This window comes from Pan paniscus, chromosome 2 (assembly GCF_029289425.2).
Source record: "Pan paniscus chromosome 2, NHGRI_mPanPan1-v2.0_pri, whole genome shotgun sequence".
In the NCBI taxonomy this organism is placed as follows: Eukaryota; Metazoa; Chordata; class Mammalia; order Primates; family Hominidae; genus Pan; species Pan paniscus.
In genome coordinates this window covers 43,609,352-43,632,757 of record NC_085926.1, presented here as the reverse complement: position 1 = coordinate 43,632,757, position 23,406 = coordinate 43,609,352, and the positions used below count along the sequence as shown (strand labels likewise).

The window sequence follows — 23,406 nt, the reverse complement described above, 5'->3', positions numbered from 1 at the left end:
GAACATGTTAAGAAACCAAGGCTTTAATATCTTCAATATATTTTAAAAAATAGAAAGTGATGAAAAAAGCCTTTTCAGAGGAGAAAACCCTCAAGCCATAAACAGCTGCAAGATGCTCAGACTCATCAGTGATCAATTCATTCATCAATAAAAAAGGCTGATGCTGCTAAATATTGGCAAGGCCATGAATCAGTGGGGAATGTCCCTACCCATTTGGTGGAAGTGCAAATTGGCACAGCCATTTGGAAAGCAGTTTGGGAGATCTGTTTTAAAATGTAAAATTAAGATACTCTGTGGCCCAGGAATTTAACTTCTGGGGGTCTGACCTTTCTCATGTGCACATAGAGACACATAAAAGGATGTTTGCTTCAGTAGTCTAATGGCAAAAAAAAGAAAGACATTAATAAGAATGCTTATGATTAAATAAAGTCTAGTACCTCCATAATATGGAATACTATGGCAGCAATTAAGTAAAATGAGGTAGATGTATACATACTAATATGGAAGTACTCCAGAACATATTGATATGTGGAAAAAGCAAAATCCATGAAATATACAAAAGTTGGTTCCTTGGGATTAATAAAATTGATAAATGCCTGGATACCTGATAAGAAGAAAAAGAAAATAAAAATGAACAATATCAGAAATGGAAAAGAAGATGTCACTAGAGATCTTACCAACATATTCAAAAGATAGTAAGGCGAATACTACAAATGGCTTTATGCCAATAAATTTGATGACTTAGATAAAATAAACAATCTTTATTTTTTTCTCTTTTTTTAATTATACTTTAAGTTTTAGGGTACATGTGCACAACGTGCAGGTTTGTTACATATGTATACATGTGCCATGTTGATGTGCTGCACCCATTAACTCTTCGTTTAACATTAGATATATCTCCTAATGCTATCCCTCCCCATGCCCCGGCCCCACAACAGGCCCCGGTGTGTGATGTTCCCCTTCCTGCGTCCATGTGTTCTCATTGTTAAATTCCCACCTATGAGTGAGAACATGCGGTGTTTGGTTTTTGGTCCTTGCAATAGTTTGCTGAGAATGATGGTTTCCAGCTTCATCCATGTCCCCTACAAAGGACATGAACTCATCATTTTTTATGGCTGCATAGTATTCCATGGTGTATATGTGCCACATTTTCTTAATCCAGTCTATCATTGTTGAACATTTGGGTTGGTTCCAAGTCTTTGCTATTGTGAATAGTGCCACAATAAACATACGTGTGCATGTGTCTTTACAGCAGCATGTTTTATAATCCTATGGGTATATACCTAGTAATGGGATGGCTGGGTCAAATGGTATTTCTACTTCTAGATCCCTGAGGAATCACCACACTGACTTCCACAATGGTTGAACTAGTTTACAGTCCCACCAACAGTGTAAAAGTGTTCCTATTTCTCCACATCCTCTCTAGCACCTGTTGTTTCCTGACTTTTTAATGATTGCCATTCTAACTGGTGTGAGATGGTATTTTATTTTAGTTTTGATTCGCATTTCTCCGATGACCAGTGATGATGAGCATTTTTTCATGTGTCTTTTGGCTGCATAAATGTCTTCTTTTGAGAATTGTCTGTCCATATCCTTCACCCACTTTTTGATGGGGTTGTTTGTTTTTTTCTTGTAAATTTGTTGGAGTTCATTGTAGATTCTGGATATTAGCCCTTTGTCAGATGAGTAGATTGCAAAAATTTTCTCCCATTCTGTGGGTTGCCTGTTCACTCTGATGGTAGTTTTTTTTGCTGTGTGGAAGCTCTTTAGTTTAACTAGATCCCATTTGTCAATTTTGGCTTTTGTTGCTGTTGCTTTTGGTGTTTTAGACGTGAAGTCCTTGTCCATGACTATGTCCTGAATGCTATTGCCTAGGTTTTCTTCTAGGGTTATTATGGTTTTAGGTCTAACATTTAAGTCTTTAATCCATCTTGAATTAATTTTTGTATAAGGTGTAAGGAAGGGATCCAGTTTCAGCTTTCTACATATGGCTAGCCAGTTTTCCCAGCACCATTTATTAAATAGGGAATCCTTTCCCCATTTCTTGTTTTTGTCAGGTTTGTCAAAGATCAGATGGTTGTAGATGTGTGGTATTATTTCTGAGGGCTCTGTTCTGTTCCATTGGTCTATATCTCTGTTTTGGTACCAGTACCATGCTGTTTTGGTTACTGTAGCCTTGTAGTATAGTTTGAGGTCAGGTAGCATGATGCCTCCAGCTTTGTTCTTTTGTCTCAGGATTGACTTGGCAATGCAGGCTCTTTTTTGGTTCCATATGAACTTTAAAGTATTTTTTTCCAATTCTGTGAAGAAAGTCATTGGTAGCTTGATGGGGATGGCATTGAATCTATAAATTACCTTGGGCAGTATGGCCATTTTCATGATATTGATTCTTCCTAGCCATGAGCATGGAATGTTCTTCCATTTGTTTGTATCCTCTTTTGTTTCATTGAGCAGTGGTTTGTGGTCCTCCTTGAAGAGGTCCTTCACGTCCCTTGTAAGTTGGACCTAGGTATTTTATTCTCTTTGAAGCAATTGTGAATGGGAATTCACTCATGATTTGGCTCTCAGTTTGTCTGTTATTGGTGTATAAGATTGCTTGTGATTTTTGCACATTGATTTTATATCTTGAGACCTTGCTGAAGTTGCTTATCAGCTTAAGGAGATTTTGGGCTGAGATGATGGGGTTTTCTAAATATACAATCATGTCATCTGCAAACAGGGACAATTTGACTTCCTCTTTTCCTAATTGAATACCCTTTATTTCCTTCTGCTGCCTGATTGCCCTGGCCAGAACTTCCAACACTATGTTGAATACAGTGGTGAGAGAGGGCATCCCTGTCTTGTGCCAGTTTTCAAAGGGAATGCTTCCAGTTTTTGCCCATTCAGTATGATATTGGCTGTGGATTTGTCATAGATAGCTCTTATTATTTTGAGATATGTCCCATCAATACCTAATTTGTTGAGAGTTTTTAGCATGAAGTGTTGTTGAATTTTGTCAGAGGCCTTTTCTGCATCTATTGAGATAATCATGTGTTTTTGGTCGTTGGTTCTGTTTATATGCTGGATTATGTTTGTTGATTTGCGTATGTTGAACTAGCCTTCCATCCCAGGGATGAAGCCCACTTGATCATGGTGGATAAGCTTTTTGATGTGCTGCTGGATTCGATTTGCCAGTATTTTATTGAGGATTTTTCGATCAATGTTCATCAGGGATATTGGTCTAAATTTCTCTTTTTTGGTTGTGTCTCTGCCAGGCTTTGGTATCAGGATGATGCTGGCCTCATAAAATGAGTTAGGGAGGATTCCCTCTTTTTCTATTGATTGGAATAGTTTCAGAAGGAATGGTACCAGCTCCTCCTTGTACCTCTGGTAGAATTCAGCTGTGAATCCATCTGGTCCTGGACTTTTTTTGGTTGGTAAGCTATTAATTGTTGCCTCAACTTCGGAGCCTGTTATTGGTCTATTCAGAGATTCAACTTCTTCCTGGTTTAGTCTTGGGAGGGTGTATGTGTCGAGCAATTTATCCATTTCTTCTAGATTTTCTAGTTTATTTGCATACAGGTGTTTATATTATTCTCTGATGGTTGTTTGTATTTCTGTGGGATTAGTGGTGATATCCCCTTTATCATTTTTTGTTGCATCTATTTGATTCTTCTCTCTTTTCTTCTTTATTAGTTTTGCTAGCGGTCTATCAATTTTGTTGATCTTTTCAAAAAACTAGCTCCTGGATTCATTGATTTTTTGAAGGGTTTTTTGTGTCTCTGTTTCCTTCAGTTCGGCTCTGGTCGTAGTTATTTCTTGCCTTCTGCTAGTTTTTGAATGTGTTTGCTCTTGCTTCTCTAGTTCTTTTAATTGTGATGTTAGGGTGTCAATTTTAGATCTTTCCTGCTTTCTCTTGTGGGCATTTAGTGCTATAAATTTCCCTCTACACACTGCTTTGAATGTGTCCCAGAAGTTCTTGTATGTAGTGTCTTTGTTCTCATTGGTTTCAAAGAACATCTTTATTTCTGCCTTCATTTCGTTATGTACCCAGTAGTCATTCAGGAGCAGGTTGTTCAGTTTCCACGTAGTTGAGCGGTTTTGAGTGAGTTTCTTAATCCTGAGTTCTAGTTTGATTGCACTGTGGTCTGAGAGACAGTTTGTTATAATTTCTGTTCTTTTACATTTGCTGAGGAGTGCTTTACTTCCAACTATGTGGTCAATTTTGGAATAGGTGTGGTATGGTGCTGAAAAGAATGTATATTCTGTTGATTTGGGGTGGAGAGTTCTGTAGATGTCTATTAGGTTCGCTTGGTGCAGAGCTGAGTTCAATTCCCGGATATCCTTGTTAACTTTCTGTCTCATTGATCTGTCTAATGTTGACAGTGGGGTGTTAAAGTCTCCCATTATTATTGTGTGGGAGTCTAAGTCTCTTTGTAGGTCTCTGAGGACTTGCTTTATGAATCTGGGTGCTCCTGTATTGGGTGCATATATATTTAGGATAGTTAGCTCTTCTTGTTGAATTGATCCCTTTACCATTATGTAATGGCCTTCTTTGTCTCTTCTGATCTTTGTTGGTTTAAAGTCTGTTTTATCAGAGACTAGGATTGCAGCCCCGGCCTTTTTTTGTTTTCCATTTGCTTGGTAGATCTTCCTCCATCCCTTTATTTTGAGCCTATGTGTGTCTCTGCATGTGAGATGGGTTTCCCGAATACAATACGCTGATGGGTCTTGAGTCTTTATCCAGTTTGCCAGTCTGTGTCTTTTAATTGGAGCATTTAGCGCATTTACATTTAAGGTTAATATTGTTATATGTGAATTTGATCCTGTCATTATGATGTTAGCTGGTTATTTTGCTCATTAGTTGATGCAGTTTCCTCCTAGCCTCGATGGCATGTTTTTGCAGTGGCTGGTACCAGTTGTTCCTTTCCATGTTTAGTGCTTCCTTCAGGAGCTCTTTTAGGGCAGGCCTGGTGGTGACAAAATCTCTCAGCATTTGCTTGTCTGTAAAGGATTTTATTTGTCCTTCACTTATGAAGCTTAGTTTGGCTGGATATGAAATATTGGGTTGAAAATTCTTTAAGAATGTTGAATATTGGCCCCCACTCTCTTCTGGCTTGTAGAGTTTCTGCCAAGAGATCAGCTGTTAATCTGATGGACTTCCCTTTGTGGGTAACCCGACCTTTCTCTCTGGCTGCCCTTAACATTTTTTCCTTCATTTCGACTTTGGTGAATGTGACAAATATGTGTCTTGTAGTTGCTCTTCTCGAGGAGTATCTTTGTGGTGGTCTCTGTATTTCCTGAATTTGAATATTGGCCTGCCTTGCTAGACTGGGGAAGTTCTCCTGGATAATATCCTGCCGAGTGTTTTCCAACTTGGTTCCATTCTCCCCATCACTTTCAGGTACAGCAATCAGACGTAGATTTGGTCTTTTCACATAGTCCCATATTTCTTGGAGGCTTTGTTTCTTTTTATTCTTTTTTCTCTAAACTTCTCTTCTTGCTTCATTTCATTCATTTGATCTTCAATCACTGATACCCTTTCTTCCAGTTGATCAAATTGGCTACTGAGGCTTGTGCATTCGTCACATAGTTCTCGTGCCGTGGTTTTCAGCTCCATCAGGTCCTTTAAGGACTTCTCTGCATTGGTTATTCTAGTTAGCCATTCGTCTAATTTTTTTTCAAGGTTTTTAACTTCTTTGCCATGGGTTCGAACTTCCTCCTTTAGCTCAGAGTAGTTTGATCATCTGAAGTCTTCTTCTCTAAACTCGTCAAAGTCATTCTCTGTCCAGCTTTGTTCCGTTGCTGGTGAGGAGCTGTGTTCCTTTGGAGGAGGAGAGGCGCTCTGATTTTTAGAGTTTCCAGTTTTTCTTCTCTGTTTTTTCCCCATCTTTGTGGTTTTATCTACCTTTGGTCTTTGATGATGGTGACGTACAGATGGGGTTTTGGTGTGGACGTCCTTTCTGTTTGTTAGTTTTCCTTCTAACAGGACCCTCAGCTGCAGGTCCGTTGGAGTTTGCTGGAGGTCCACTCCAGACCCTGTTTGCCTGGGTATCACCAGTGGAGGCTGCAGAACAGCGGATACTGGTGAACAGTAAATGTTGCTGCCTGATCATTCCTCTGGAAGTTTTGTCTCAGAGGAGTACCCGGCCGTGTGAAGTGACAGTCTGCCCCTACTGGGGGGTGCCTCCCAGTTAGGCTACTCGAGGGTCAGGGACCCACTTGAGGAGGCAGTCTGTCTGTTCTCAGATCTCCAGCTGTGTGCTGGGAGAACCACTACTCTCTTCAAAGCTGTCAGACAGGGACATTTAAGTCTGCAGAGTTTTCTGCTGCCTTTTGTTTGGCTATGCCCTGCCCCCAGAGGTGGAGTCTACAGAGGCTGGCAGGCCTCCTTGAGCTGTGGTGGGCTGCACCCAGTTCGAGCTTCCCAGCTGCTTTGTTTACCTACTCAAGCCTCGGCAATGGCAGGCGCCCCTCCCCCAGCCTCACTGCTGCCTTGCAGTTTGATCTCAGACTGCCGTGCTAGCAATCAGCGAGGCTCCGTGGGCGTAGGACCCTCCGAGCCATGCGCGGGATATAATCTCCTGGTGTGCCGTTTGCTAAGACCATTGGAAAAGCGCAGTATTATGGTGGGAGTGACCCGATTTTTCAGGTGCCATCTGTCACCCCTTTCTTTGACTAGGAAAGGGAATTTCCTGACCCCTTGCGCTTCCCAGGTGAGGCGATGCCTCACCCTGCTTCGGCTCACACTTGGTGCACTGCACCCACTGTCCTGCACCCACTGTCTGACACTCCCCAGTGAGATCAACCCGGTACCTCAGTTGGAAATGCAGAAATCACCCGTCTTCTGCGTCACTCATGCTGGGAGCTGTAGACTGCAGCTGTTCCTATTCAGCCATCTTGGCTCCACCCTCCCACAGTATCAAAAAAATCTTTAGAAAGCATAACTTACTAAAACTGGCAAGATGAAATAGAAAATCTGAATAGCTTAATATCTCCTTTTTTAATTGAATGTGTAATTTTTAAAAAATTTCCCATAAAGAGAAGTATTTTACAAATACAGTCCCCAACTTATAATGGCTCAAATTACAATTTTATGACTTTACTGTAGGAGTATGAGCCAGAGACAAAACTCCTCAGACATGCAGTTAAAGAAGGAAGGGGTTTATTCGGCCAGGGGCATTGGAAGATTCCTGTCTCAAGAGCCGAGCTCCCCAAGTGAGCAATTCTGTCCCTTTTAAAGGCTCACAACTCTAAGGGGGTCCATGTGAGAGGGTCCTGATCGATTGAGCAAGCAGGGGGTATGTGACTGCGGGCTGCATGCACCGGTAATCAGAATGGAACAGGACAGGATGGGTTTTCACAGTGCTTTCCCATACAATATCTGGAATCTATAGATAACATAACCAGTTAGGTCAGGGGTCGATCTTTAACTACCAGGCCCAGGGTGTGGCGCTGGGCTGTCTGCCTGTGGATTTCATTTCTGCCTTTTAGTTTTTACTTCTTTCTTTGGAGGCAGAAAGTGGGGATAAGACAATATGAGGGGTGGTCTCTTCCCTTATTGCAATGATGTGAAAGCAATACACATTCAGTAGAAACCGTTCGAATGCCCATACAGCCTTTCTGTTTTTTACTCTTACTGCATTATTCAATAGATGGCATGAAATATTTAAGACTTTATTATAAAATAGACCTTGTATTAGATGGTTTTGCATAACAGTAGGCTAATGTAAGAGTGCTCAGGACATTTAAGGTAGGCTAAGCTATGATGTTAGGTAGGTTAGGTGTATTAAATGCACTTGGAATTTAACAGTATTTTCAACTTACAGTGGGTTTATCAGGAAATAACCCCATGGTAGGTCAAGGCACATCTGTAGTTAATTAATTGGCCCCTCAGGGCCCCTCATGTTGATTAGTGTTTGTTTTTCCTTCCCTTGAGTCTGAACTTGTGACTTGTTTTGACCAAAAGCATGTGGCAGAAGTGATGCTGTGTCATTTCCAATGCTGAAACTTAAGAATCTATTGCTCCAGAGTTCACCAATTCATCTATTCCCTCTCCTAAGTCAAATACTATGGCAAAAGTCTGACTACCCTGAGACCACCATGCTGTAAGGAAGCCTTGCTAGCCATGTGGAGAGAGAAACCATGTGCAGAGCACCAAGGCACCAGACTTATGAGTGAAGGCTTTGAATTCCCAGCCCGCCCACCACCTGAATGCAGGTGAGTGAATGGCCCCAACCAGTATTGTGTGGATTAATGTCTGCCCAGATTAGCTTGAATTCCTGACCCACAGAATTGTGAGAAAATAAAATGGTGATGGTTTTAAGCCACTGTATTTTGAGGTAGTTTGTTAGGTAGCAATAGATCATCAAATCACCTTCACACCATGCATTGATAACTCCTTATCCCACCAATGTGTAATGCCACTATTTCATCTACTAAATTATGTGGTTCACCTCGCTAATTTGTTTTTTGTACTTTTAGAAGAGACTGGGTTTCACCATGTTGGCCAGGCTGGTCTCGAACTCCTGACCTCAGGAGATCTGCCCACCTCAGCCTCCCAAAGTGCTGGGATTACAGGTGTGAGCTCCCACTTATGAGTGGGAACATGCAGTATTTGGTTTTCTGTTTCTGTGTTGATTCATTCCCTTAGGAAGATGGCTTCCACCTGCATCCATGCTGCTGCAAGGGACGTGATTTCATTCTTTTTGGGGCTGCATAGTATTCCATGGTGTATGTGTACCGCATTTTCTTTGTCCAGTCCACCGTTGATGGGCACCTGGGTTCATTCCGTGTCTTTGCTATTGTGAATAGTGCTGTGATGAACGTGGTAGTGCCTGTATCTTTTCGATAGAACGTAAATCATAGTTTCAATGACAGAAATTGAATATTAGCTGTTGTACTGTAGTTTGTTAATTTTGTTTTGCATTCCTTTTATAGAAATCATCCCCCTTTCTCAGGCTGATGTGTGCCTTGACTGTACTAGAATCAAGGCCATGTACTTAGAAAGCGGGAAGTAAAAAAAAAAAAATTATCTGGTTAATTTAATTCAAGATTTTTTTCACAAAGTCTTTTTTTAGACTATTTATATTGAGAGAATTGCAGATTCACATGCAGTTGTAAGAATAATACAGAGAGCTCCCATGTACCCTTTACCAACTTCCCCTTGTGGTAACATTTTGCAAAATGATATTACAATGTCCCAACCAGGACATTGACACTGAAACAATACATATGTGGAACATTTCCATCACGACAAGATCCCTCTTGTTGCCCTTTTACAGCCACACCCACTTCCCTCCTGCACATACAACCCAACAACTAATCTATTCCTATAATTTTGTCATTCCAAGAAAGTTACCTAAATAGAATCATTATAGAATAGAATATGACTTAAAAACATTTTTTTTTTGAGACAGGGTCTCACTCTGTCTCCCAGGCTGGAGTGCAGGTGCAAACCTGGCTCAGTACGGCCTTGATCATCTATGCTTAAACAATCCTCCTGGCTCAACCTCTGTGTACCTGGGACCACATGCTTACCACCATGCCTAGCTATTTTTTTTTCTTTTTTTTGTACATACAGGGTCTCACTTTGTTGTCCAGGCTGGTCTCAAACTCCCAGGCTCAAGTGATCCTCTCACCTCGCCTCCCAAAGCATTGGGATTACAGGCCTGAGCCACCATACTTGGCCTATATTTAACCTCTTGCAATTGACTTTTCTCCCAGCATAATTATTTGGAGATTAAAATTGTTGCACATATACATAGTTAATTCCTTTTTCTTGCAGAGTAGTATTACACGGTTTAATATACCCATAGTTTGTTTAATCAATTATCTGATGCAGGACATCTGAGTTGTTTCCAGTTTTCAGCTATTACAAATAAAGCTGCCAAAAACATTTATGTACAGGTTTTTGTGTGATTCCAAGTTTTAATTTCTCTGGGATAAATGTCAAAGAGTACAATTGCTGGGTCATATGATAGTTGCATGTTTTGTTTTTTAAAAGTCACCAAACTATTTTCCAGAGTAGCTGTACCATATATTCCTACCAGCAAAGTGTGATCAACCTAGTTTCTCCACTTCCTTGCCAGCCTTTGGTGTTGTCTCTGTTTTTTATTTTAGCCATTCTGATGGCTTTTTTATTTTAGCCATTCTGATGGGTGTGTAGTGATTAAAGTCACAATGTCCCATTGTGACTTTAATTTGCATTTCCCTGATGGCTGGTGATGTTGAACATGTTTTCATGTGATTTTTTGCCCTCTGTATATCATTTTCAAAATGAGGTATCAATTCATATATTTTGCTCATTTTCTAACTGTTGAGTTTTGAGAATTCTTTATATTCTGTAGATACCAGTCCTTTGTCAGGTATGTAGTTTGCAAATACTTCCTGACATCTGTAGCTTATCTTTTCATCCTCTTCATATGGCACATACTTTTGCACAGTAAAAGTTTTTAATTTGATAAAATCCTATTTATTGATTTCTAAAAATGGATTATGCTTTTGCTATCAAGTCTGAGAACTCTTTGCCTAGCTTGAGGTCTTGAGGATCCTGTGTTTCTCCTACGTTTTTTTCTAAAAGTTTTATGATTTTACACATGATGTTTAAATCCATGATCTATTTTGAGTTAATTTTTATGGAAGTGAGATGTTTAGGTCGAGGTTTTGTTTTTGTTTTTGCTTATGGATATCCAATTGTTCCAACACCATATATTGGAAAAACAATAGTTCTTAAATCATTTTGAATGTATTTTAGGTAGACTCTTATGCTCTTATTTAGTATGTGAGATGTGTAAAACATGATCGATATTTTTCAGGTTAAGGAGACTCATTGCTGTTGACACAGAGATGTGGTATTCAAATTTACCTTCAAGGAAGGATTTATTGCCCCAGCTGCAGTGGGTATTTTGATGGAACAGCTTTCAGCTTTTAATCCCTTCCAGGAACACATCACTATGGAAAGCCGTCTCACCAAGGTCATGCCCTTCTAGGAAAGGCTCACATCTAATGATGGATGGATGGATAGAGGCAGGGACATAAAAGACCAGCCACTCTGACTCAAACTGGGATGATCCTTTTGAGCCATTTCTGCTCCAGAACTCCCTGTGGCTGAGTCTGTCAAACCTATATCACAGTTCAACTTCCTCTCTACCCAGTCCCTCTTTCTCCCTTCCTTCCCACAGGTGTTGATTGCAAGAGCACTCCTGAACATTAAACTTTGTCTCAGGGACTGCTTCTTAGAGAACCCAAACTGTGACATTTGTTTTCATTTCTATTTAAGGCTAAGCATGAAATATGTCTTAAGTGTTGAGAATGATGAGGTCATAACTTGTTGGTTTTTATACTATGATTATAGGAGGCAGTCACCTCAGGAAAACTTTCATCAAAAAGTCTACACTCCCGTGGCCAGGCATGGTGATGTGTGCCTGTAATCTCAGCTACTTGTGAGGCAGAGGCAGGAAGAATACTTGAGGCTAGGAGTTTCAGACCAGCCTGGACAACATAGTGAGACCTCATCTCTATGAAAAAATAAAAATAAGTAAACAATTAGCTGTGTATGGTGATGCATGCCTATAGTCCCAGCTACTCTGGAGGATAAGGAGGGAAGATCACTTGAGCCCAGAAGTTCAACATTACAGTGAGCTATGATTATGCCACTGCTCTCCAGCCTAGGTGACAGAGGGAAATTCCATGATTAAAAATTCATGGGTGAATATCCCACACATGAAGTACAACAGGGCTAAATCTTCCCATTAACATGTGATCAAAAATTAGTCATGACCCTTGAAATAATCCCCAAGCTTATACCAGCTCCCATTCTGATGTCCTTCACATACTTTTCTGGAAGTATGTGACTTTTCTGACTTATTAAACTGAGAAGGAAGCCATAGAACAGGCTTTTATCTGATTGTACAATTTCAAGTTCTAGTGTCATTGGGGGTAGGGGCAGAGAAGAAAGAGTAAAGAAAGAGCCCAGAGGAACTGCCATTCAATTTCCAGTCATGTTCCCCAGCCCCAGGAAATTTAAAGTCGCGATGATTTGGGGAGAGAATTTTAATAGTGTTCTTTTCCTCTGCCTTCTATTTCATTTAATACAATAGAAGAGCCATGAATTTTTATTTTCAGTAGAATCAGTGTTTTTTTAAAAAAGATATTTTTCTACTCTATTTCAGATCTTCAAACTTTTATTTTTCTTCTGGTTGTTTTTTCCTGGTAAATCCATGGCAAAATAATAGGCATCCCCATAAATCAGGAAAAGCATTGCCCTCCAAAATGTTGAAGTTGAAAAATGTCAGTTGCCTTTCTGTATTAGAGTTTCCAAGAGCAAAATCCATCTATTTTCATTATTTATGCCACTGAACATTTGTAGCAGGGTCAGGTTTATACAGAAGCAGAAAAAAAGTTCATACCCATAATTTCCTCTGACATTAATGTTGCCTGTTTATTCTCCCCCATCCCGTTTTGAAAATGCATCCTTCAGTTGAATACAGCTTACTGAATATCCATTCTGTTTAGTCTGCACTTGTGGCAGAAAACAAACACCAATTGGCATCTTGGCTCTATTACATTTTCTGACAAGTGGGAACTAATCTGTTTGTGAAGCAATAAATACTTGGTTCTAAGTAATTCAGCAAATTGGCTTATTTAGCCTTAGCTCTGCAGGGATGCATAGAGGGAAGAATTTTCACCCATCATTGATTCCACACTGAAATATGTCATGATTGTCTATGCACACAGCTGGAAAAACTTTATGATGGTGTAAGTGAATGAGCAGTTAGTGAAAATACTCTTCTAAGTCAGTGCAAAACTAGTAATCTTACTGTTTACCTACATGGCTAGAGCAGACTTTTCTCTGTTCATGAGAGCTGATTGTCAAATATTCAGGAATTTCTTGAGCTGGATATTAAACCTTGGAACTTTGAAATTGAGAGTATTTATACCACAGAAATTGTCAATCACTTCAAATCAGGGCTTTTTTGTTTTTCTTGAAAGCTGATTTATAAATATACCACAGTCTACTTTAAATCAATGTAGGAAAGTTACAAAGGAGTCGGCAGGTAAAAAACTTAAGGTTTCACAGGGAAAAGTGAATAACAGAAGTAAACTAAAAATACACAAAGAAATGGATGACAAAGGTGTAATAACTTGATGAAGGTGCACAGATGGGGATACACGTTTTAAGCATTTGAAAGATAGAGACCTGTTTATTAGACTAAGCAAGTATGATAATGATTTATGAAAGTGCATCTGAAATAAGGTGGGTTTTTTTTGTTTGTTTGTTTTTTAATTTTTTTTTTTTTTTTTTTTTGAGACGGAGTCTCGCTCTGTCGCCCAGGCTGGAGTGCAGTGGTGCAATTACATCTCACTGCAGCCTCGACCTCCCAGGCTCAAGCGATCCTCCCACCTCAGTGTCCCAACTAGCTGGGAGAGCAGGCATGCACCAGGCCCGGTTAATTTACTTATTTCTTTTAATTTTTTGTTGAGACGGAGTCTCACTATGTTGCCCAGGCTGGTCTAGAACTCCTGGGCTCAAGTGATCCTCCCACCTTGGCCTCCCAAAGTGCTGGGATTACAGGCGTGAACCACCACACCAGGACTGTTTTCTTGTTAGTTGAAGTATGCAGCACAAATCATAATGATTGTCACAAATCATAATGAACACACATGCATAAGCGCCATCCAGGTAATCAAGCAAACTTTGAAGAGACAAAAAGGTACTCTTTTGTGGAAAGTAATGGATTAGACATTCCCAGCAGTCATGCAACAGGAAGATGACTTGCAGCAGCATAACAGATATATTTGAGCTTCAAGAATTTCAGCTGCACAATAAACCCTCCTCTGAATTTTTATTTTATTGGATGCTGCAAATTAGTTTATAAAGACTTTTTAGCTGTGCTGATGAATGTATGTAATAGCTAAATTTAGGGCTTTTGAAAAACTCTCCTTTGAGATCTGAAGGTGTTGCTTAGCTACTCTCTCCTTAGTGAAGTCTCTTATTTAATGTAATTTCTTATGCTGCAGGTGGGGGAAATGGGCTATTGAATATCTTTCTGTCAGGTTCAGTAGCATATGCAGTATACATATTGCTGTTACTTTTGTATTGTTAACTTCTTAGTCTCCTAAAACTAGGCATTTAAACCATCATTTGTATATACGTGTGCATTCTTTTCTTGGTGGAAAGGTTTATGTAGACACAAATTATAGTTATCATGATAACACCTGTAGTTATACTAAACTGTTTCATTTTTATTGTAAAAATTTTTTCAGTATCAGACCTTTAAAACAAAAATTATACAGTAGCATGAGTTTGTGCTAAATGGTTTTCCAAAATAATTGAACCTTCAGTAGGGAACCCATCCTTTAAGCCTATGTTTTCTTCCTTGAGTCTCCTAGAGCTTCCAGTTCACTACACCTAACCCCGGGCATGCACCATTGGAGGATCAACAGAGTCCTTACCAGCGGTGGCAGTTGGTAATATTTTTGTCGGTGTGCTTATCAGCTTTGACTGGGATTAGTCCTGTCTTACATGGAGTATAATAATTCCATGAGAATAGAGATGTGGCCTCTAATTCCTTTATAATTCCTAAAAGTACTCAGAACTATGTTATAATCCACACACTGTGGGGACCAAATAAACTTTTTTTGTTGACCAAGTTGTAGTCCAGGTTTAAATAACACCTGCAAGGAATTCAAAATTCTACCTAATTAAGTCTATTGATCTTTACATCATTCTTAATAGTTAATATTATTTCCATCATATAAATGGGAAATCAGAGAATAGAGAGGTTCTATTACTTACCAACAATTATACAGAGAGATAGTAGCAGGACATAAGGGGTCTTTTCTCTGTTTCTTTGCTTGAGTATATCATATGCTCTAGCATGATGGCAGTGACTATCCCATGAGTTGGTGGTGGGTTGATAAATGCTGTCTCACCACACACTTGCTTTGCTTAGGCACACTCCAGGAGTTGCGTTTCTAGCAGTGATAATGGGTTTGCATCTGTTGTAGGGCAGTTGAAAGAGTTAGCAGTGTGGCTGTCTATGAAACTGACAAGACTAATTTTGTTGGCTCTAGTATGGAACAGTAACCACTGTGCTACCAGCCATAGATCTACTTTAGTGCCAAAATGCAAATGTCACCATCCAGTTCCATTGTCAACCAGCCCATCTAAGTAATGCTATGACTAGTAAATTAGAACTGAGCCCTCAGCTATCAAATAAATTTGTAAATTAGTTATACACTAGGACCATTTGGATATAAGAACGTTGAATCCACTCTTTTTGTCCTGTTGCACTTGTCATGAATATCGGATTATAAGGACTACTTTTCACCCTAATTGGAAACTTGGAAATCAACTTCATCCTAGTCATATAAACATTATGTAAAAATACCACCAAATTCTGATTTTTAAAAAATTAAGACTCTTAAGCATAAATCTCCCAACCTATTATGAAATTAGAAATGATCTCCAGATTTATTTATTATTTTATTTATTTATTTATTTATTTATTTATTTAAGAAAGGGTCTTGCTCTGTCACCCAGCCTCATCCTCCCAGGCACAAGCAATCCTCCCACCTCAGCCTCCTGAGCGTCTGGGACTACAGGCATGTGCCACCATGACTGGCTAATTTATTTACTTATGTATTTATTTGTAGAGATGGGATCTCACTATGTTGCCCAGGCTTGTCACGAACTCCTGAGCTCAAGCAATCTTCCTACCTTAGCCTCCCAAAGTGCCGGGATTACAGGTGTGAGCCACCATGCCTGGCCAATCTCTAGATTTAGACCATAGAATTTTATTTAAAAATAAACTAAAAAGCTGGGCGCGGTGGCTCATGCCTGTAATCCCAGCACTTTGGGAGGCCTAGGCAGGTGGATCATGAGGTCAGGAGATCGAGACCATCCTGGCCAACATGGTGAAACCCCGTCTCTACTAAAAATACAAAAATTAGCCAGGCGTGGTGGCGGGCACCTGTAGTCCCAGCTACTTGGGAGCTGAGACAGGAGAACTGCTTGAACTCAGGAGGTGGAGGTGGAAGTGAGCCGAGATAGTGCCACTGCACTCCGGCCTGGGCGATGAGCAAAAACTCCGTTTCTAAATAAATAAACAAATAAATAAATAAATAAATAAATAAAAACTAAAAAGACTTCTGGTTTCCGGTCCAAAATACAAAGATCTTAGAAGTTGCCACTCCATCCAAACATCAAATAAAAAGCTGAATAATCTGAAAAATCAACTCTTTTTAGCTCCATCAGAGAAGTGAATTCACAGGGCAAACTGCTGCCCCCATAACTGAAAAAATAGGCAGCAAATACAGAAAATCACAACTTAACCAGACCAGAAACCTAGGAGCAGAAACCTCTGCAGGAATCAGAGTAGGAAAACCTGAACTGTAATTGACAAATTGCTGCAGACTCAATGTGAACAATTCTGAGTTAAAAACTCCAGGTAGACCCATTCATGGGGGGCCCTCACATTTTCATGAGTTTTACCTCCAGGAATGCTACCAGATTCTCACAGAGAATATTGGTGACATATTCCCTCATGTCTCCATCAGCAGGGAAAAGGAACCATTTTGCAATACATTGGAGGATTCTGTTCCTTTTAATAAGGCCTTTCCTCAGGAGAAACTATTTTATCAGAGCCTAATCTCCTGGGGTTTTTCCAGAGACTAATTGACCTGGGGGAAGGGAAATACACAACTCCAGCTTGCTTCAGCCTTCCAGTCCCACCCAAGGGAGGAAAAAAAACTGAGAAGCACTGGTGAAGGTTGCAGTCCAGGGGCATAGACTCATCAAAAGACCAAGACCTAATCATAGGACTATAGAACACTTGGATTAGTTATACATTACAAACTCTTGGGCAACAACTAAAATAATGTTTTTAAAGAAGTACAATTGATATGCTTAGAAGATAAAATGCAATTATGTAAATGTAATTAATGCTCAATTAAAATAGCAAAAAAAAAGTATGGAATATAAAAACAGGAACAAAGAAAAGAACAACAAATAGAAAACAGTACCAACTATACTAGATATTAATCTAGGTATATCAATAATGATGTTAAACATCAATGATCTATAGAGAACCCAGAAATAAGGACAAATACTTACAGCCAACTGATCTTCAACAAAGCATACAAAAACACAAATTGGGGAAAGGATGCCTTATTCAATAAACGGTACTGAGAAAATTGGCAAGCCACATGCAGAAGAATGAAACTAGATCCCCATCTATTACCGTATACAAAAATCAACTCAAGATGGATCAAAGACTTAAATCTAAGACCTAAAACAGTAAGAGTTCTAGAAGATAACATCAGAAAAAACTCTTCTAGACATTGGCTTAGGCAAAGAATTCATGGCTAAGACCCCCAAAGCAAATGCAACAAAAACAAAAATTAAAAAATGGAACCTAATTAGACTAAAATGCTTCTGCACAGCAAAAGAAATAATCAGCAGAACAAACAGCCCACAGAGTGAGAGAAAACATTCACAAAATTTGCATCTAACGAAGAACTAATATCCAGAATCTACAAGAAACTCAAATCAGCAAGAAAAAAAAAAATCCCATAAAAATGTGGGCTAAGGACATGAATAGACAATTCTCAAAAGAAGATATACAAACAGCCAACAAACATATTAAAAAATGCTCAACATCACTCATCATCAGGGAAATGCAAATTAAAACCACAACGAGATACCACCTTACTCCTGCAAGAATGGGCATAATAAAAAAGTGAAAAAACAATAGACGTTGGTGTGGATGTGGTGAAAAGGGAACAGTTTTACCCGACTGGTGGGAATGTAAATTAGTACAACTATGAAAAACAGCATGGAGATTCCTTAAAGAACTAAAAGAACTACCTTTTGATCTAGCAATCCCACTACTGGGTATCTACCCAAAGGAAAATAAGTCATTATATAAAAAGATACCTACACACACATGTTTCTCCATGATTGGCAATTGTAAAGATGTAGAACCAACCTAAGTGCCCATCAACCCATGAGCGGATAAAGAAAATGCGGTGTATATATACACCATGGGATACCAGTCAGGAATAAAAAGGAACAAAATAATGTCTTTTGCAGCAACTTGGATAGAGCTGGAGGCCATAATTTTAAGTGAAGTAACTCAGCAGTAGAAAACCAAATATCATATGTTCTCATTTATAAGTGAGAGCTAAGCTATGAGGATGCAAAGGCATAAGAATAATACAATGGGCTTTGGGAACTTAGGGTGCAGGGAAGGTCAGGAGTGGGATGAGGGATAAAAGACTACATATTGGGTACAGTGTATACTGCTCAGGTGGCGAGTGCCCTAAAATCTCAGAAATCACCACTAAAGAACTTACCTATGTAAGAAAAAACCACCTGTACCCCCAAAGCTATTGAAATACAAATCAAAAAATTTTAAAAAACAATAGTGTAACTACACAAATTAAATTACATGGATTGGGCTGGGTGCAGTGGCCCACGTGTGTAATCCCAGCACTTTGGGAGGCTGACATGAGCGTATCATGAGGTCAGGAGTTTGAGACTAGCCTGACCAATATGGTGAAACCCCATCTCTACTAAAAATACAAAAATTAGCTGGGCATGGTGGCACACGCCTGTAATTCCAGCTACTCAGGAGGCTGAGGCAGGAGAATTGCTTGAACTCAGGAGGCAAAGTTTGCAGTGAGCCAAGATTGCCCCACTGCACTCCAGCCTGGGCGACAGAGCGAGACTCTGTCTCAAGAAAAGACAAAAAAAAAACAAAAAAAAAAAAAACATGCATTGTATTTTAATGCATGAGGATTAAAAAACAAGAAAGGGTCAAAAAACAAGATCCAACTATATGTTCCCTTCAGTAAATTCACTTTAAATATAATTACACATGTAGATTAAAAATAAATGGATGGAGAAAGATATACCATGCTAACATTAATCAAATCATATACCCTACTAAAATTAAAAACTGTATATATTTAAGGTGTACAATGTGATGATTTGCCATTCTGCCATGTGAAGACACAGCATTCAGGCTTTCCTCCATGTGAGGATGCAGCAAGAAGAGCCACCCAAGAGCTCTCTTAGAAGAAGGGAGCAAGCCCTTAACAGATGGCAAATCTGCTGGCACCCTGATCTTAGACTTCCCAGCCCCCAGAACTGTGAGAAATAAATTTCTATTATTTATAAATTACCCATCTATTTTACTATAGAAGCAGGAATAGTCTGAGACAGAATGGACTGAGAATATTGATAGATATCTATGATTGATTGATAGATATATAGATATAGTCTTTCCCATCTTGAGTATCTTGTCAGTGTAATTATAATCATCTTTATTTCTTGAAAACAAATGACAAGAAAGCAATTATCACTCTAAAGAAAATATATAGAATACTGGCTAAATCCCCAAACAAGAAAAAATTAGGCCTCTTACATTAATTTTTCGCTATTTTAACAACTTACAGAAAACTAATTACGAGGTTTAGTTAAAAATTCAATTCCCCCAATCCAGAATGAGATACTTCATACTCCATGTAACTGTAATTCTTAATCTCTTCTTTTCCAGTTGTTTGAATCATCACTGTAATTTAGCCTTTATTCAAGTGAGAGACTTTTTATTCTCTTGAGAGAAAGAAAACAAAGGGACATTAAGTACTTCTTTTGAATTATTCTTTAAAGCTTGAAATATAGGTTTTATTTCAAAACCAGTGTTTGTACGTTGAATAGCATACAAATCGGGTTTGAATTAAAATCCTTGAAGATATGACAGAAATATAGTATTATTTTAAATTTAAATGTTCCTTAACATGTAAATGACTTAAAATTACATTAATATATTTTTTGTCATCTGCACGTTCTGTAGCTCCTTTGGAGTTATTAAAATAAAAGTGTATTGAAAACAAAAACAAATAAATACCTAACATAAAAGCACATGCTGAAACCTCTTTATAATTGTATAATTAAACACCCCCCAGTTGGGAAATGTTAAATTGAACATTTCATACAACCATCAGTTCCTGGTGTTGCATACAATGACAGCATTATTCAACTTCACTCACAAATAACTAGTTGAATAATATAATTACATTTAAACTAGCTAATTGGATCTCAAAGTCAGAGCTATGACCAACCAGTGAATCCTGAAGATTTTGCGAATTACTCATATTGTGTTCTTGAGCAGGAGCAATATGTTTTTAGAAAGGTGTTGACAGAGGGGAAGGTAAATGAAAAGGAAGGCAAGAGAACAGTAAAGAAGGCAAACTTGTTGAGTTCTCCATAATAAGTGCCTTAAGATCACCAATGCTAGATGACCAAGATTTTTCTCTTTTTTTTAAATTATATATGTTAAGTTCTCAGTTACATGTGCAGAACATGCAGTTTTGTTACATAGGTATACGCGTGCCATGGTGGTTTGCTGCACCCATCAACCTGTCACCTACATTAGGTATTTCTCCTAATGTTATCCCTCCCTTAACCGCCCACCCCCCACAGGCCCTGGTGTGTGATGTTCCCCTCCCTGTGTCCATGTGTTCTCATTGTTCAACTCCCCCTTACGAGTAAGAACATGTGATGTCTGGTTTTCTGATCTTGTGATAGTTTGCTGAGAACGATGGTTTCCAGCTTCATCCATGTCCCTGCAAAGACATGAACTCATCCTTTTTTATGCCTGCATAGTATTCCATGGTGTATATGTGCCACATTTTCTTAATCCAGTCTATCATTGATAGACATTTGGGTTGGTTCCAAGTCTTTGCTATTGTTAATAGTGCCACAGTAAACATACATATGCATGTGTCTTTATCGTAGAATGATTTGTAATCCTTTGGGTATATACCCAGTAATGGGATTGCTGGTTCACATGATATTTCTAGTTCTAGATCCGTGAGGAATTGCCACACTGTCTTCCACAATGGTTGAACTAATTTACACTCTCACCAACAGTGTAAAAGCATTCCTATTTTTCCACAACCTCTCCAGCATCTGTTGTTTCCTGACTTTTTAATGATCGCCATTCTAACTGGGGTGAGATAGTATCTCATTGTGGTTTTGATTTGCACTTCTCTAATGACCATTGATGATTAGCATTTTTTCATATGTCTGTTGTCTGCATAAATGTCTTCTTTTGAGAAGGGTCTGTTCATATCCTTTGCCCATTTTTTGATGGGTTTGTTTGCTTTTTTCTTGTAAATTTAAGTTCTTTGTAGATTCTGGATATTAGCCCTTTGTCAGATGGATAGATTGCAAAAATTTTCTCCCATTCTGTAGGTTGCCTGTTCACTCTGATGATAGTTTCTGTTGCTGTGCAGAAGCTATTTAGTTTAATTAGATCCCATTTGTCAATTTTGGCCTTTGTTGCCATTGCTTTTGGTGTTTTAGATGTGAAGTCTTTGCCCATGCCTGTGTCCTGAATGGTATTGCCCAGGTTTTCTTCTAGGATTTTTATGGCCCTAGGTCTTATGTTTTAGTCTTTGATCCATCTTGAGTTGATTTTTATATAAGGTGTAAGGAAGGGGTCCAGTTTCAGTTTTCTGCATATGGCTAGCCAGTTTTCCCAACACCACTTATTAAATAGGGAATCTTTTCCCTATTGCTTGTGTGTGTCAGGTTTGTCAAAGATCAGATGGTGGTAGATGTGTGGTGTTATTTCTGAGGACTCCGTTCTGTTCTACTGGTCTATATATCTGTTTTGGTACCAATACCATGCTGTTTTGGTTACTGTAGCCTTGTACTATAGTTTGAAGTAAGGTAGTGTAATGCCTCCAGCGTTGTTCTTCTTGCCCAGGATTGTCTTGGCTATGTGAGCTCTTTTTTGGTTCCATATGAAATTTAAAGTAGTTTTTCCAATTCTTTGAAGAAAGTCAGTGGTAGCTTGATGGGGATAGCATTGAATCTATAAATTACTTTGGGCAGTAAGGCCGTTTTCATGATATTGATTCTTCCTATCCATGAGCATGGAATGTTTTTCCATTTGTTTGTGTCCTCTCTTATTTCCTTGAGCAGTGGTTTGTAGTTCTTCTTGAAGAGGTCCTTCACATCTCTTGTAAGTTGTATTCTTAGGTATTTTATTCTCTTAGTAGCAATTGTGAATGGGAGTTCACTCATGATTTGGCTCTCTGTCTGTTACTGGTGTATAGGAATGCTTGTGATTTTTGCGCATTGATTTTGTATCCTGGTACTGCTGAAGTTGCTTATCAGCTTAAGGAGATTTTGGGCTGAGATGATGGGGTTTTTCTGAGCATACCATTATGTCATCTGCAAACAGAGACAATTTGAATTCCGCTCTTCCTATTTGAAAACCTTTATTGATTTCTCTTGCCTGATTGCCCTGGCCAGAACTTCCAATACTGTGTTGAATAGGAGTGGTGAGAGAGGGCATCCCTGTCTTGTGCCAGTTTTCAAAGGGAATGCTTCCATTTTTTGCCCATTCAGTATGATATTGGCTGTGGGTTTGTCATAATTAGCTCTTATTATGTTGAGATATGTTCCATTGATACCTAGTTTATTGAGAGTTTTTAGCATGAAAGGCTCTTGAATTTTGTTGAAGGCCTTTTCTGCATCTATTAAGATAATCGTGGTTTTTGTTGTTGGTTCTGTTTATGTGATGGATTACGTTTATTGATTTGCGTATGTTGAACCAGTCTTGCATCCCAGGGATGAAGCCCACTTGATCATGGTGGATAAGCTTTTTGATGTGCTACTGGATTCGGTTTGCCAGCATTTTATTGAGGATTTTCGCATCAATGTTCATCAGGGATATTGGCCTAAAATTCTCTTTTTTTGTTGTGTCTCTGCCAGGCTTTCATATCAGGATGATGCTGGCCTCATAAAATGAGTTAGGGAGGATTCCATCTTTTTCTATTGATTGGAATAGTTTCAGAAGGAATGGTACCAGCTCCTCTTTGTACCTCTGGTAGAATTCAGCTGTGAATCTGTCTGGTCTTGGACTTTTTTTGGTTGGTAGGCTGTTAATTATTGCCTCAATTTCAGAACCTGTTATTGGTCTGTTCAGAGCTTCAACTCCTTCCTGGTTTAGTCTTGGGAGGGTGTATGTGTCGAGAAATTTATCCATTTCTTGTAGTTTTTCTAGTTTATTTGCACAGAGGTGTCTATAGTATTCTCTGGTGGTAGTTTGTATCTCTGTGGGATTGGTGGTGATATCCCCTTTATCATTTTTTATTGCATCTATTTGATTCTTCTCTCTTTTCTTCACTAGTCTTGGTAGCGGTCTATTTTGTTGATCTTTTCAAAAAATCAGCTCTTGGATTCATTTATTTTTTTGTGTCTCTATCTCCTTCAGTTCTGCTCTGATCTTAGTTATTTCTTGTCTTCTGCTAGCTGTTGAATTTGTTTGCTCTTTCTTCTCTAGTAGTTTTAATTGTGATGTTAGGGTGTTGATTTTAGATCTCTCTTGCTTTCTTTTGTGGGCA

The 23,406-nt window shown here is 38.9% G+C and overlaps 1 protein-coding gene across 7 annotated transcripts in view; it reads left to right on the top strand.

The window, feature by feature from the left end:
• The window catches only part of ANO10 (anoctamin 10), a 325,599-nt gene that overhangs the window by 5,761 nt on the left and 296,432 nt on the right, over window positions 1–23,406 (top strand). The gene's annotated exons all lie outside the window — the stretch shown is intronic.